At 40.5% G+C, this 14,472-nt stretch overlaps 1 protein-coding gene across 1 annotated transcript in view; it reads right to left on the bottom strand.

Annotated features, from left to right (window-relative positions):
• FRK (fyn related Src family tyrosine kinase) overlaps window positions 1–14,472 on the bottom strand; it is a 55,026-nt gene that overhangs the window by 31,187 nt on the left and 9,367 nt on the right. The gene's annotated exons all lie outside the window — the stretch shown is intronic.

Here is a 14,472-nt window from a genome sequence, read left to right as displayed (position 1 = left end):
TTTAAGATAAATCAATGTATCACACCACATGTAAGTTGCCTATTCAATTAACTACTTGATTTGTCAATTACTAGTGGAAAGTATGAAAGGAGTCATCAACTAAAACTACTTCAGTATCTGCAAGGCTTGTAATCATCAAGTGGAATGGAGGAAATAAATGACAATATTGAGTGACACCTTGGCTGAGCAAGCATGAGGAATGAAAAATGGGTTTGTATGAATAAAGAGGAAATACAAAGAGGCAAATACAGACGGCGCCAGCCTACACTGAATATGCTGTGTTAACAAAAGAAAATGAAACCCAGATATTCCAGACTGCATTCCTGTCCTCTGACTTGAAGATGATTTGGATAAAATGGGCCCTTGTATGTATTTGGCAAGGAGAGGAATCTCATTAGAAAGCCAGAATGTGTTAGTAATAATTTTAATTAGTTAAATATGTTCATTATTTCAACTAATAAATTAAATTAATTCATTAATTAGACTGAAGAAAACTAAGCAATCAACGTTCAAATTCTTAACTGAGGTTCTGGTCAAAGGAATGAGAGGACAGAGTACAAGTTCAACACTATACAAGTCCCAGAGAAAATTTACCTGCCCTAACCACTGAATTAGAATCTTTCTGAAAAATCTAAATGCACCTGCTCTGAGAACACCTGAAAATTAACAAACTACATGATCTGAAAAAAAATTGAATGGATGTATTTCTCCTTGAACTAGAAGATCTAACTTAGCAATATCCAAAGTGACTGATTCTCATAAGAGTGTATAAGAAGAGGTGTTTAATTTTATGTCTCCTTTCTTCACAGGTTAAGAGGATAGAACGCTTTCAAAAGGATTTCATTTTGTACCAAAGCCAAAAAAGCTTCCAAAGCATTGTTAGCAAGGTTGAATTTTATGTTCAGGATAGTCAAAAGTATAGTCTTTACATGGCCCAGTACTTGTATATACACTGATAGTGTAGTAACTCAAGTCACCAAAGCTGAAAACATGAGCAGTAATACAATGTAGGCAACATGAGGAAACTGTTGGTTTATTTGGGAAAAAATAGTATCACACCTGGGTGTGTAAAGCCTTGTCTACAGTATAGACTACGATTTTGGAAAAAAAGACATAAGTACTTATTATATTTAGGCATATGTATCTGTTCCTTTGACTTCAAAATATTTCAAATTATATGTTTATGTTTATTAGTTTGGGAAAACTTTATTTACATTAATATGAATTCACTATTAAAGATGATATGGAGGATATGTAATATGTTGCTTCTGACTCCAGGTAATCTTAGCAGTTAAAAGATTCTGGCTTGCAAAAGAAGATAATTAGAGCAACAGTATTTGAGAAGGTAAGTGTACCTGAAGCAATTACTATGGAGAGTGAAAAGTGGATGCATATTGTGTATTACCTCATTTGCCTGACTTTATATGATCTGATTAAAATGTTTCAGAAAAATACAAGGAAAATTAATAGCTAGCACTTGAATATGGGATTCTTAGTTCAAAGTCATTGGGTTTGCAATAGAAATCATACAGTACCAAGAGCAATAACAGTTGTGAAAAATAACCCCTTAACCTCAAAGCAAATAATTTAATTTGATTTAACTTTTTTAACAGAACCACATCTGAATTTAAAATACTATTTTCATTATAAATGGAAGTTTAAATTCCTTTTATAAAACATGAAGGGCTTATTTCAATTTCTAGTGATTGAACTTAAGCTTCAAAAGGTTTAATATTTTACTTCATCCAAAAGTGTGTTGCTTAGAGGGGAAAGTACTCCAAAGAGTAATAATGAATCAAAGTAATTGTTCACCATGAGATACCGTTCTGTGAGATACAAAGGTCAGACCAAAACAACACCCAATCCTTGGCAAATCTGTTTGTGTCTTATAGCTCAAAGACACATGAAGGTTTTGAAACACAATGCTTGGCAAAGCAGAACTAAAACTTCAAGCACGATGCATTGCACAAATTATTTAACCAGCTCTTTCTCTGACTTTAGTGTGCTATATTGGTACTAGACAGCTCAGGAGAAGGTTGAGTTAGCAGTTCACCCAGTTTCACTCTGAACCTCAGCTTGCAACCAGATCACTCTGGGTCACAATTGTCAATGCAGGATCAGCAGATTACCAGGTATGCCACAAAAGAGGACATTCAGACTTGGGTATAAATCTCCGTTTCTAGCAGAAGCTGTCTGATTAGCACAGTAATGGTGCTCTTCTGTCAATGGGATCAAGGAACATTGCTTTCTTGGCCAGCACTGCATCCAATGTCTCAGCTCCCTTTTCAGGGTAGGATGCCAGATATGCTTTTGGGGACTGTTTCAGCAGCTTCCTCAAAATCCCTGGTTTCCAAACTATTCATTGGTCTCAGGAATCCCTTCAGTAAAAATTCCAGCCTACCTCTAGGTCAGTTCTGGTCACCATATATGGGAGGACTTTGAGGACAGAAAAGACTGTCTTCATGTAGGTGCATAACACAATCTTTACTTGGTACAGATGATGCCTCTGCTTTGTCTTCCGCTGCTTTGTTATATAAAAATCTGCTACAATATAAAAAAAAAAAAAAAAGGTACTTCTGTTTCTGCACCTTTTTTCTTATAGTGGAAAGAAATGGCAGAAAAGTAGAAGAGAGGAAGAGTAACACAGGCCACGGGTTATCATATGCCACATAGCCACTGACAGAATCACTAAGCAAAGGGAGGCAAAGGGATGCAATACTATACCACTGGAAAAGTTTCCAGTGTCTGGCAACATGCCTAGAAGAAGATGAAAACCCAGTGGAAAAAGAAAAAAAAACACAAATAACCCCATCCAAAAAAGAGTCTGCAAAATTAGTTTGATTCCTTGTGTTCCCTCCCACTAATGCAATATCCCCTTCTGATTGTATCAGTGCAATGCACTCATTCAAGGCAGACACTGATGATTTAACAGAAGATCTCAACTAATCTGGGAACTACAGGCTCTTTTTCTCTCCTGAAAGTAATTCTGTCCAGCACTCAAAGTTAAACCCAAACAAAAGGATTCCCAGCCGTAGTCCAGAAGAAAGAACTTTTGGGGAAGCACTGGGTTTTGGGGAATTTTTTTGCAGCATACCAAGGAAGTAATGGAAACATGGTCCCTGAAGTGTTAAAAAACTTTGTAGATGAGGGCCTCAGTGATTCGGTTTAGTGTTGGTGTTGGCACTCCTGGGATAATGGTTGGACTTGATGGTCTTAAAGGCTTTTTACAACCTAGTTGATTCTATGATTGTTTGGACAGCCCTTTTACAGCTTCCCCTCTACCCATTACACTGGACCTCTGTGCTTGGTCTCTCCTAAATCCCTAACACTCTAACTCCCGACTATAATGCAAGGTGCTTGCTGAGCTTTAGCCAAAGCTCACCAGTCATTGTCCAGACAAAACACTTCTTGGGAGACAAGCCTTTTCTGGGGCAGACCCTTCCAGCTTTATTCAAACTGAAGCTCTAGCATTTGTCACCCTCCTAATCCTAAATCCATGCCCTAACATTAATACTAGACCTGGTTTCAGCCTTAGCCTGCAAGCTGCTTTTTGCAGCTTTGATCTTCCTTGGGCAGCCCCTCAGCAGCCATAAGTCAAACTGGAACACCAGTATTCATCTCTTTCCTAATCCTAACTCTAAGCATGGGCTGAACCTTCATGGGCAGGGGGGGTGGAACTAGATGATCTTTAAGGTCCCTTCCAACCTAAACCATTCTATGATTCTATGAAACAGGTTATCTGGCCCTCCAGAAGGTTAACAGGAGTGTGTTAACTGTGCCTGCTGTACTAGGCTATGAGAAGAAGAAAAGGTTTCCTTGACTGAGAAGAACAAAACATTACTACAATTCGAGCAATAGTCATGGATGAGGACAATGAAAAATAGGTACTATTATATACTACTATAATGAAACCAAATATATGCCAGTTTCTTCTGGAATGAGAAAGCTTGTGTAATAGCTAAAACAGATAAAGAAAAGCTTCATCAGTATATAAGGTTTATATTTTAAATGCCTCAAAATCAAAAGTCATAGAAAGCTGTAACTGCAAAGTCAAGAAGTCCAAATTTAGAAGATAGGAATATTAATATTGCTTTCATGGCATCAGCTCAGCCATTTTCAGGAAAGTCCAGTATGATACCATCTTTAATTACATGGCCACATCCAGTGCTTCCTACAGGGTTAATATGAATGCTGATCACTGAATAGTTAGCCTGTATTTTGTTTTGTCATTGCGTAGATAGGGTTTATTTACTGTACATTGTTTAGTCTCTGCTCTCAATGCAAGTTATAAAATTACATGAATGACTAATTTCCTAGCAGCCTCTATTATAGTGCTCATGACTATAATATCTGAATGCCTTATGAACATTCATTAAATTCTTTTTGTGGCACTTCTGCTTATAAAATATTTTACAGTGTAGAAACTTCACAGGAAGGGACTAAGGCAATAAGACATTATTATACTACATTATCATAGCATTTTCTACTAATTTCAGATGTCCAGTTTGAAATGCCAAGGGCCTACCTTTCATGGAATTTAGCATTGTGCAGTAGGTAGTAGTTTTTTCAGAGAGCAATGGCCGCTAGCTTCTGCACCACAGAGGACAAGGAGAGATGCATGGAAAGCTAGAGACAGAGGAAGAGAGACAGGGGGATCCTCCAGGATCTTACTCAATTATGTTCATCATATGACCATCCTGTGATCACTGTCCTTACTCAGCACATGGAAACCTGAACAGGCTTGCATGCTCCACTCTTCACTACCGTCATCCATGCAGGACAAAGAGCGTTGCTGAGCCAGCTTTTAATCCATGCCAGGTTTGCAGTCTGCTGCGGGTAAACAGTAGTGCAGGAGCAGGGACAGAAGTTTACCAAGGGTGCCACCAGCACGTTCTCTGCACTGAGAGGAAGGCTCCAAGCACTTGCTGGGTTTTCCCAAAATATCAACTATACAGAATGGAGCTGTCAAATTCTAATGAATATGTTCAGTTACCATATGATTTTATTTTCAAAGCCCTGGTTAGTTTGAAGCAAAGCTGTCCTAGATAGCATAAAAGTACACATTTTAATGTAGCAATGTCCCCTCCCAAGTATCAAGCCCTTCCTCCAAAGGACATGCACAAAGGATTTCCCATATTATTTTGAGCTACTTTTTTTTTTGCTTTCAGGGAGAGAAAGAGGCAGCATGTGCCTAGCATCAACCCTGGAAATTTTACATCCAATCAGGAAAAGCGTAGAAAAATTATATGCTACTAAACAAGCTCTTCCGATAGAAAATATTAGGCTGTCTTAAATATATAGGATTAATGAAGTAATATAATTTCTCCAACAGCTGACAGTTTCAAGAAATTAAGAAATATCACTGCAAAGATGAAAGCCTTCCAGATATAACAGAGTTAAGAAACATATGTGCTTTACAAATGGTAAACTGCAGGCGTGAAGAAGAGCATGAGAGATGAGCACTGGCTGCTTCAATTTTCCCATTATAGTCTACAAGTGAACCTGATGACGGCATCAGAAAAAAAAACCCGAACAGACAAACAAACAAACAAAAGAAAATAAAAAAGAAACAGGAAAAGAGAAAGAAAAAGAAAAAAAAAGAGAAAAAGAAGAAGAGGGAAAAAGAGAAAAAAAAAGAGAGGAAAAAAATAGTCAAAACCAACCAAACAAAACAACACACCAGAAAAAAACACACCATAAAACCATAAAAAACTGTACTCAGGCTAAACAATGAAGATGAAAAGTTGCAAAAGGTTCCTTTCATGAGTATTTTCAAAACCACAAGCCTTCCCAGAGATAGTACATGAATATACATTGTGAAAGGTCCAGGATTCCTCTAGGTTTCACAGACTATCACTGGCCAGAGGCTGGAAAATCCAAGATTTGTTTTCAGGCCATTTGGAAACTGAACCCTTCCTTTTTAATTCTTTCTACAGGCTTCCCTGGGATTGTTTTAATGCTGTCTCTCATTGTCATTCATTATCAGGTACTGAAGGATGGACAATGACAAAATTTAAGAGGAAGGAATTTGAAGCTAATGATAAAGGAATGCATAGGATACCACAGGAAGGAGGGAGAAAACAGGATAGCAAAAATTCAGAGCAGAGAGGACTGTAGCATATTATCAAATGGATGGAAGGAGAGAAGGGAGGAAGTCAGAGCTAACAGGCAACAATGAAGAGAAAACAAATATAAGACAAAACTGAGGACTGCATTTATTGCCCAAGGGCTATAACCTCCTGCTGCCAGAGCTGCTGCACCTGCTCAGCAACTGCTGGTTATCCTGCTCCCACAGGGCATGTGTCTCTGGCAGCAATTTCAGTCCTCCTTGGGTAAACAATTTCACAGAATATCTCTTGAATCAATTTCCCAGATTAACTCTCACTGTAAGGACTGCTCTCTACATATCTTTTCCCTTTCTCTTTCCTAGTTCACCACACCACTCAGGTTTATGCTTGACAAGAGAACACTTTAATATTCATTTTTCATCATACATTTATTTACTAGAGGTCACTGCTAAATGTACTTTAAGGTTTAAACCTTGCTCACTGAAGTGCGATCATCAACAAATGAGTCAGATTTAAGTCTTTTACAAGATGCTTTGGTAATCAGAACATTCTGTACCCACATAAGTAAATTAGTTATAATCTTAACACACTGCAGAAAGTACTTGACTTGGACAATAACTGAAATACTAAATCATTTACAATGTACATTTGTAGTGACTGAGCTCAGTTCTGATTACTTATTTACCATAATCAGAAACTAGTTTCCTCCATCTGAAACTAGAAATTCAGGTTTTCAGGGGTGGTTATGTAGGGCAACACACTTAAGCTTTCGTAACTACAGTGAATTTGCTTCCTACGTAAAGACCTGAGTCATGCATATGGCTGTGATCCTTGCTGCTGAATAACTTGTCGCAAACTAAAATGAAGACTACCCGCGCGCTTTCTGTGTGGGACATGGAGCTTCTGAGTCTTTTCACAACGGCAGTGGATGGAATAACTCTGGGTTTTTTCCACGTGGGAAAACATACAACATGTTAATAGCTGTGAAAAACTGAAGGTTCATTTCTACACTATGTAAGCAGCAAAGATCTATCAAAATGACAGAGCAGCATCAGTTTATGTTATGTTTTATGTAGAAGTATGCTTGAAAGTGACAGTCTGTCTGTAGCAGCAGACTGTAGGTTCCACTGTATTTTCCACATTTCAGAACCACAGTGTGATTTTTCTTTAAATAACCATTACAATGTGAGACACCGTTTTGGAAAATAACAGATCCCATTTTGCTCTTTGTATTTGGATAACATTTTGTTAATGTTCTCATCAACAGATTATAGCTGACTGGTTGGCATTTTTCCATAAACACTAAATTTATATTAGACTTGAGAGAATTTTATTAATGAGATGGCAGAATATGAGGTGATAACATAAAAGACGTAGAAGCAAAAAACGGGAAAGAAAATTAAGTTATGGTTCTCCGTATATTTACTCAATAAAATATAGCTTAACTTGTGAATGTGTTCCATTTGAAAATTGTTCACATTTTTTCTGGTTTCTGTTTTTAAATGGAGTTTACATCAAAATGAAATATTTTTTTCTTTTTTTTTTTTATTCAGAAGGGATTAAGTTATCTGAAAACAAGATACAGCCAAGGAATGCCCGTTATTTTATTTTATATTTATTTATTTTATATTTATTTTAACCATGCCAAGTGCAAGGTCCTACACCTGGGTCGCAGCAATCCCAGGCACAGCTACAGGTTGGGCAGAGAAGAGATTCAAAGCAGCCCTGCAGAGAAGGACTTGGGGGTGTTGGTTGATGAGAAAATGAACATGAGCCAGCAGTGTGCGCTTGCAGCCCAGAAAGCCAACCGTATCCTGGGCTGCATCAAAAGGAGCGTGACCAGCAAGTCGAAGGAGGTGATCCTGCCCCTCTACTCTGCTCTTGTGAGACCTCACCTGGAGTATTGTGTGCAGTTCTGGTGTCCTCAGCACAAAAGGGACATGGAACTGTTGGAACAAGTCCAGAGGAGGGCCACGAGGATGATCAGGGGACTGGAGCAACTCCTGTATGAAGACAGGCTGAGAAAGTTGGGGCTGTTCAGCCTGGAGAAGAGAAGGCTGTGTGGAGACCTCATAGCAGCCTTCCAGTATCTGAAGAGGGGCCTATAGGGATGCTGGAGAGGGACTCTTCATTAGGGACTGTAGTGATAGGACAAGGGGTAACGGGTTAAAACTTAAACAGGGGAAGTTTAGATTGGATATAAGGAGGAAATTCTTTCCTGTTAGGGTGGTGAGGCACTGGAATGGGTTGCCCAGGGAGGTTGTGAATGCTCCATCCCTGGCGGTGTTCAAGACCAGGTTGGACGAGGCCTTGGGTGATATGGTTTAGCGTAAGGTGTCCCTGCCCACAGCAGGGGGGTTGGAACTAGATGATCTTAAGGTCCTTTCCAACCCTAACGATTCTACGATTCTGTGATTTCAGACCATATTAAATATTTTGATTTGATAAAAAGTTAAAATGGAGGACTCTTAAGAAACACTGCTGTGTCTTTCTTCCAGGAGAAGGGAGTGATTTTTCCTTTCTCTCTTCTCATACTTATTTGATCATGAACATGAGCACAAGGAAATAAGTGGCACATTGATCCATGAAACAGTGGATCTTTTATAGAATCACCATAGAATCATAGAATGATTTGTGTTGGAAGGGATCCTAAAGATCATCCAGTTCCAATCCCCCTGCCATTGGCAGGGACACCTTCCATTAGACCAGGTTGCTCAAAGCCCCATCCAGCCTGGCCTTGAACACAGCCACAACTTCTCTGGGCAACCTGTTCCCATGCCTCACTACTGCCACAGTCAGGAACATCTTTCCAATATCTAACCTAAATCTTCCTTCTGTCAGTTTAAAGCCATTACCCTTTGTACTGTCACTACTGGCCCTTATAAAAAGTCCCTCTCCAGATTTCTTATAAGCCCCCTTTAGGTACTGGAAGGCTGCTCTAAGGTCTCTCCAGAGCCTTCTCTTCTCCAGGCTGAACCATCCCAGCTTTCACAGACTGTTTTCACAGGATAGGTGCTCCAGCCCTCTGATCATCCTCATGGCCCTCCTCTGGATTCACTCCAATAGGTCCATGTCCCTCTTGTGTTGGGGGCCCCAGAGCTGAATGATGGACTCCAGGTGAGGTCTCATGAGAGCAGTAGAAGAGAAGAATCATCTCCCTTGACCTGCTGGTCACGCTTCTTTTTATGCAACCTAGGATACAGTTGGCTTTCTCAGCTGCTGGCTTGTGCTGAGTTTCGTGTCAGCCAACACCCCCACATATTTCTCCTCAGGGATGCTTTCCACTCAGCCTGTATTTGTGCTTGGGACTGCCCAAACCCAAGTGTAGGACCTTGCACTTCGCCTTGCTGAAGCTTTGTACAGGCCCACCTCTCGTGTGTCAGGGTCCCTCTGGATGGCATCCCTTCCCTCCAGCGTATCAAAAAACCACACAGCTTGGTGTCATCGGCAAACTTGCTGAGGGCGCACTCAATCCCACTGTCCATGTCACTGACAAAGATGTTGAATAGCACCTGCCCCAGTACCAACCTCTGAGGAATGCCACTTGCCACTGGTCTCCACTTAAACATTGAGATGTTGACTGCAATTCTTTGAGTGCAGCCATCCAGCCAATTCCTTAATCACCAAGTGGCCTATCCACCAGACTGATGCCTCTGCAGTTTAGAGACAAGAATGTCTTGTGGGACAGTGTCAAATGCCTTGCACAAGTCCAGGTAGATGACATTAGTCACTGTCCCCTTATCCACCAATGCTGTAATCCCATTTTAGAAGGCCACCAAATTTGTCAGCCATAATTTGCATTCAGTGAAGCCGTGTTGGCTGTCACCAGTCACCTCCTTATTTTCCATGTACCTTAGCATAGCTTCCAGGAGGATTTGCTCCATGATCTTGCCAGGCACTGAGATGACACTGTCCACCCTGTAGTTCCCCAGCTCTTCCTTTATTCCCTTCTTAAAAATGGATGTTACGTTTCCCCTTTTCCAGTCAGTGAGAACTTCACCAGACTGCCATGACTCCTCAAATATGATGCATGTTAGCCTCTTCTTTGTCCAGTTCCCTCAGATCCCACAGATGCTCATCAGGTACCATGGACTTGTGCACCTTCAGGTTCCTTAGATGGTGTTGAATCTGATCTTCTCCTGCAGCACATAGTTCTTCATTCTTCCAGCCCCTGTCTTTGACTTCTGCAACCTGAGTGGTGTAGCTGGAGCACTTGCTGGCGAAGACTGAGGCAAAAAAAGTGATTGAGTACCTCAGCCTTCTACACGTACCGTGTGACCAGTCCTACCATTTTCTTCTGCAGAGGGCCAACATTTCCCCTAGTCTTTTTATCACTGACATACCCATAGATTTCCTTGTGGTCCTTGACATCCCTGGCCAGTGTTAATTCTATCAGGGCTTTAGTTTTAAAATGAGTTAAAATGAAGCAATTTAAATCTTTTTAAGGCTATGCCTCTCATATACCACAGTCACCATGCTGCTGGGATATACAACACGCATAGATGCTCACATACAGTAATTTATAGAATGTACCACTGTTACATCAGAGGCACTCCTTTTGCAACTGAATGTACATGAGCTACCACCAAAATTAGGCAGACCCTTTGCTACCATTTCTTTTTAGCAAGAAGGGAAATTTCAGGTTATTGGCAGGAAAAAAGCTTTATACTTCTAGACTCAAGGACCAGATTCACCACATTTACATTGCGTAGTGCCTTTTCTAAAAACATATTTTTACTACTCAACGAAATCTTGACTTTAACACTAAACAGTAGCTTACTCCACACAATCCCAATGACTGCAATGTAACTGCAGTAAATGTGTGAAACACCCACCTACCCTGGCAGACTGACCTTGCGTATATCTACGACCCAAAAGGAGCTCAAGATTGCACTAACAAATCACTGGGGGAGCCCACCTGAAGAAACTGCAAGAGATTACTAGCTCATGAGAAGAGGGCAGCAGGTATATCAAAGAGGACTCTGAGCCTCTGAAGTCTGTTTTGGTCTGAGAAACATCTTTGTTTTGTGTTACTCCATTGTTTTTGTTAGAAATAACAATCTGTGCCCTAAAGAAAGGGCCTGCCAGGGCTTTAGGGACTTTCACAGTAAATAGCCATGTGGGATTGGTTGGATAAGGTAATGTTCAACAGTGAGTAAGTGTGGGAAAAACCACCACAAAGGTAGGCATTTCCTCTTACACTCTAGAACAAATTTACTGTCTTGTAAACGTACACAAAGATTACTTAGTCTAAAAGATCCATGACAGGTTGTGTATAAACCTTTTCAGTAAGTACCTCAGTAGGCCATAACTGTACTGTGCATGATTCTGTTGTAATTTTTCAATAGTTGATAGTAGCAATTGACTGTGCTTCAAATATGAAAATTAATTTGCTCTGAGTCTTTGCGATGACAAACCATTGCACTTTTGGCTACTCTTGCATTCTGTAATGACTGGAAAGTGACTATTTCTCCTGTAGGGATAGTATTACAATGCCTAGTGCATGAAATCTGCAAATTAACATAGCTCACACAAAGCTAGTTTCACTGCAGAATAGGAACAATACATAACAAACCAGCAACCAAATCACAATCTGATAGAGTTAATTTGCAGAAATCTCCATAAATAAATTTCATCCTTTGAGTCCCAACTTTGCTATTATGTAATGAATTTCAACATTTGCATTCATTCTCCATATTGGTCATCTGCATGCTATATCATTTAAACTGCTCTGAAGTTTTTCTATATGAGAAAATAAATGGTACATTAAAGTGATATCATATTCCTTTTTTTGTGGTGATTTAGTTACATAAGTCCCTGGTATTCCTTCAACTTAAGAGACTAAATTCAATCATCAAAGTTTGCTCCCAGTAGTGGTTTTGTACCTAGATAAGGATTTCATTGCATTTAAAAGTTGTTCTAAAACAACTTGTCTTTGAGGTCAATGAAAGGCTACCATTGGCTTTAATGGGCATTGCTTTGGATGTTGGGTGTGAAATATACCCATATAATCACCTCCCCCTTAAAAAATGTAAACTGTGTTCCTCAGATCCTATTTCTGCTGGATAGTGTTTTCCAAATAGCATTGTAAAGTCTTTCATCAATGCTAGTAGTACCTGTATGCATTTGTTAACACAAATGAACAAAAGTACTGATTTACTATCATAATATGCTCTAAAAGTAGCAATAACTCTGCTATTCATAACAACTGAGGAATAAAGCTGAAACTTTGAGGTAGCCTTAATGTTAACGTGGTACAGAGCACACAAAAAACATCAATAGATTTAACATTAAGGGAAACTCAAAAGGACAAGAAAATGTTCAATCATAAATTCACTTAAAACCATTATAGCTTCCAAAAGCATTCAATTGATTTTCTTGAGAAAATCATTCCTGAGAAATTATTTCTTTTTCTCCCAGGGAATGCACCTCAGTACAGAAATAATGAAGAAACCATCGGAAAGAAAAAGCCTCACCTTACCTGCACAGGACACTGGTGTCAGAGGAGATCTCTCCTTCCATTTTGTGCCAAGCTCTCTTTTGGACATTCACTTGGGCACACTCAGCCTATCGTCAGCAGTCTGAGCAGGCTCCTACCCTCTCTCAGGTCAACTTTCACTGGAGAACAACCAGGTCACTCTTGCCTCCAGGAGTCTCAAAAAGGAACTGTGCAGTCTGGCACTCCCAGGGGACCCTCAGCCACACAACAGAATGATTCCTTCAGATGGTGACAAATTTCTTAACCAAATGGTCTCCATGTTTTCAGGGCAACCTTTTCAGGATGATAGATATGATTTAGCATAAGGTGTCCCTGCCCACAGCAGGGGGTTGGAACTAGATGATCTTAAGGTCCTTTCCAACCCTAACTAGTCTATGATTCTATGATAGATGGGAAGGGTGGCACACTAAAGACACCTTTAACTTCAAGAAATAAAGCACATCAAACTTCATATCAGTCTGTATATTATCAGCCCAAAATCCACACACATGGCTTCTTTTGTAAGAGATCACAACACCATGTCAGAAAGGTGTATCAGCATCAAAGGAAGTTTCTGGGTGATTTTTCAAACATTTTTGCTCTGTAATAAGAACAAGATCTCATTTTCTCTTTTCTTTCCTTGCAGGAATTCAGAAAACTAATCATTATCTTTTCAAACTAATCAAGTTGTCATTCTGGAACAGCAAAAAAAATCAGGTGACTTTCTATGGATAAAAAGGGTACTGATTCATCCGTGTCAGTGGCTGAGAATATACACACACTTCTAAGCATAAATCTGCAGGTGTCTGGAAAAGCATACAATAAAAGAAATAGAAAGCCAAGACACTCTTTTTTGAAGTAGAGGTAAAGACGACCATTAAGGGGATTTGGGAGCAACCACTTCCTCCAGCTGTTGCATTCCAGGGACATCCTGCTCGGCCACTGGACCCCAAACTGGGGGACACAGGGTGTCTGCCCATGCTGAGGAATGTGGCTGGTGTTTTCTCGTTTGCAGGTTCAATCAGTGGTGAAGATGGGTATGTGTCTCAGAGACGCACGGACACACAGATGGGTCACTGACATGGCCAGGCACACAGTCTGCCACAGACAAGCTGCTGCCTTCAACAGCACCCATGTAGGTGCTCACAGGACTCACAAAGAACACAAGCACAGTCCCTTCCTCCTCCACTTTGGCTGGCAGAGCTAGAAGGTCACTAGTGATGACATACACACCTCTCTCTAGATTCACAAGCACAAGCACATTTGCAGATCCCACCCCCCAAATACCAGCACAGACCAACATATACCAGCTTCATCCAACAACCCTGACCTGATCCCAGCCCCTCTTACCCACACTCGTCTCACACAAGAAGGTCCCCCTGGCAGCTGAATTTGAAACATACCCCATTGGCTGGTGGCTGAGAACCCTACCCACTCCAGCATCTGGCATTGAGACCTGACTCACTCCAGCAGCTGACACGACAGGCCAGGGCACCTACACCCTCACTCTCACTTCAGTTGCTGGCCCAGTACCAAGTCACATCAGTCTCCACATAGCTGACAGTCCTTGCAGCACTCACCCATGGGACAGAGGGTAAGGTTACACTCTTAGGAAGTCAAGAGGGTAACAGAGAGATAGTCAAGAAAGGATATAACAAGAAGACAGAATGTGGTGACCAGGCATAGGGCTCAGCCAGGCAAATGTACTGACTATTTCCATTTTACACGTGAACAGCATCTTTTATACCCCTTTCTGCCAACCTCTTTATTCCTATCTGATCCTTTTCCCCTAAACCTTGTTTTATCACTTCACAGAGCTCCACAAACCCCTCCAACATCCTGGACTCACAGGTGTGCAACCCTATTGTTTGCAAAGTCCAAATTTGCATGCTGTTTCTTGGTAGCACACCAGTTAGTGTGACTGAC

This window comes from Pezoporus occidentalis, unplaced genomic scaffold, assembly GCF_034315485.1.
Source record: "Pezoporus occidentalis ecotype Australia unplaced genomic scaffold, CSIRO_AGI_Poc_V1 ctg39, whole genome shotgun sequence".
In the NCBI taxonomy this organism is placed as follows: Eukaryota; Metazoa; Chordata; class Aves; order Psittaciformes; family Psittacidae; genus Pezoporus; species Pezoporus occidentalis.
The sequence above is the reverse complement of the archived record's forward strand: the minus strand, read 5'-3'. Positions and strand labels throughout refer to the sequence as shown.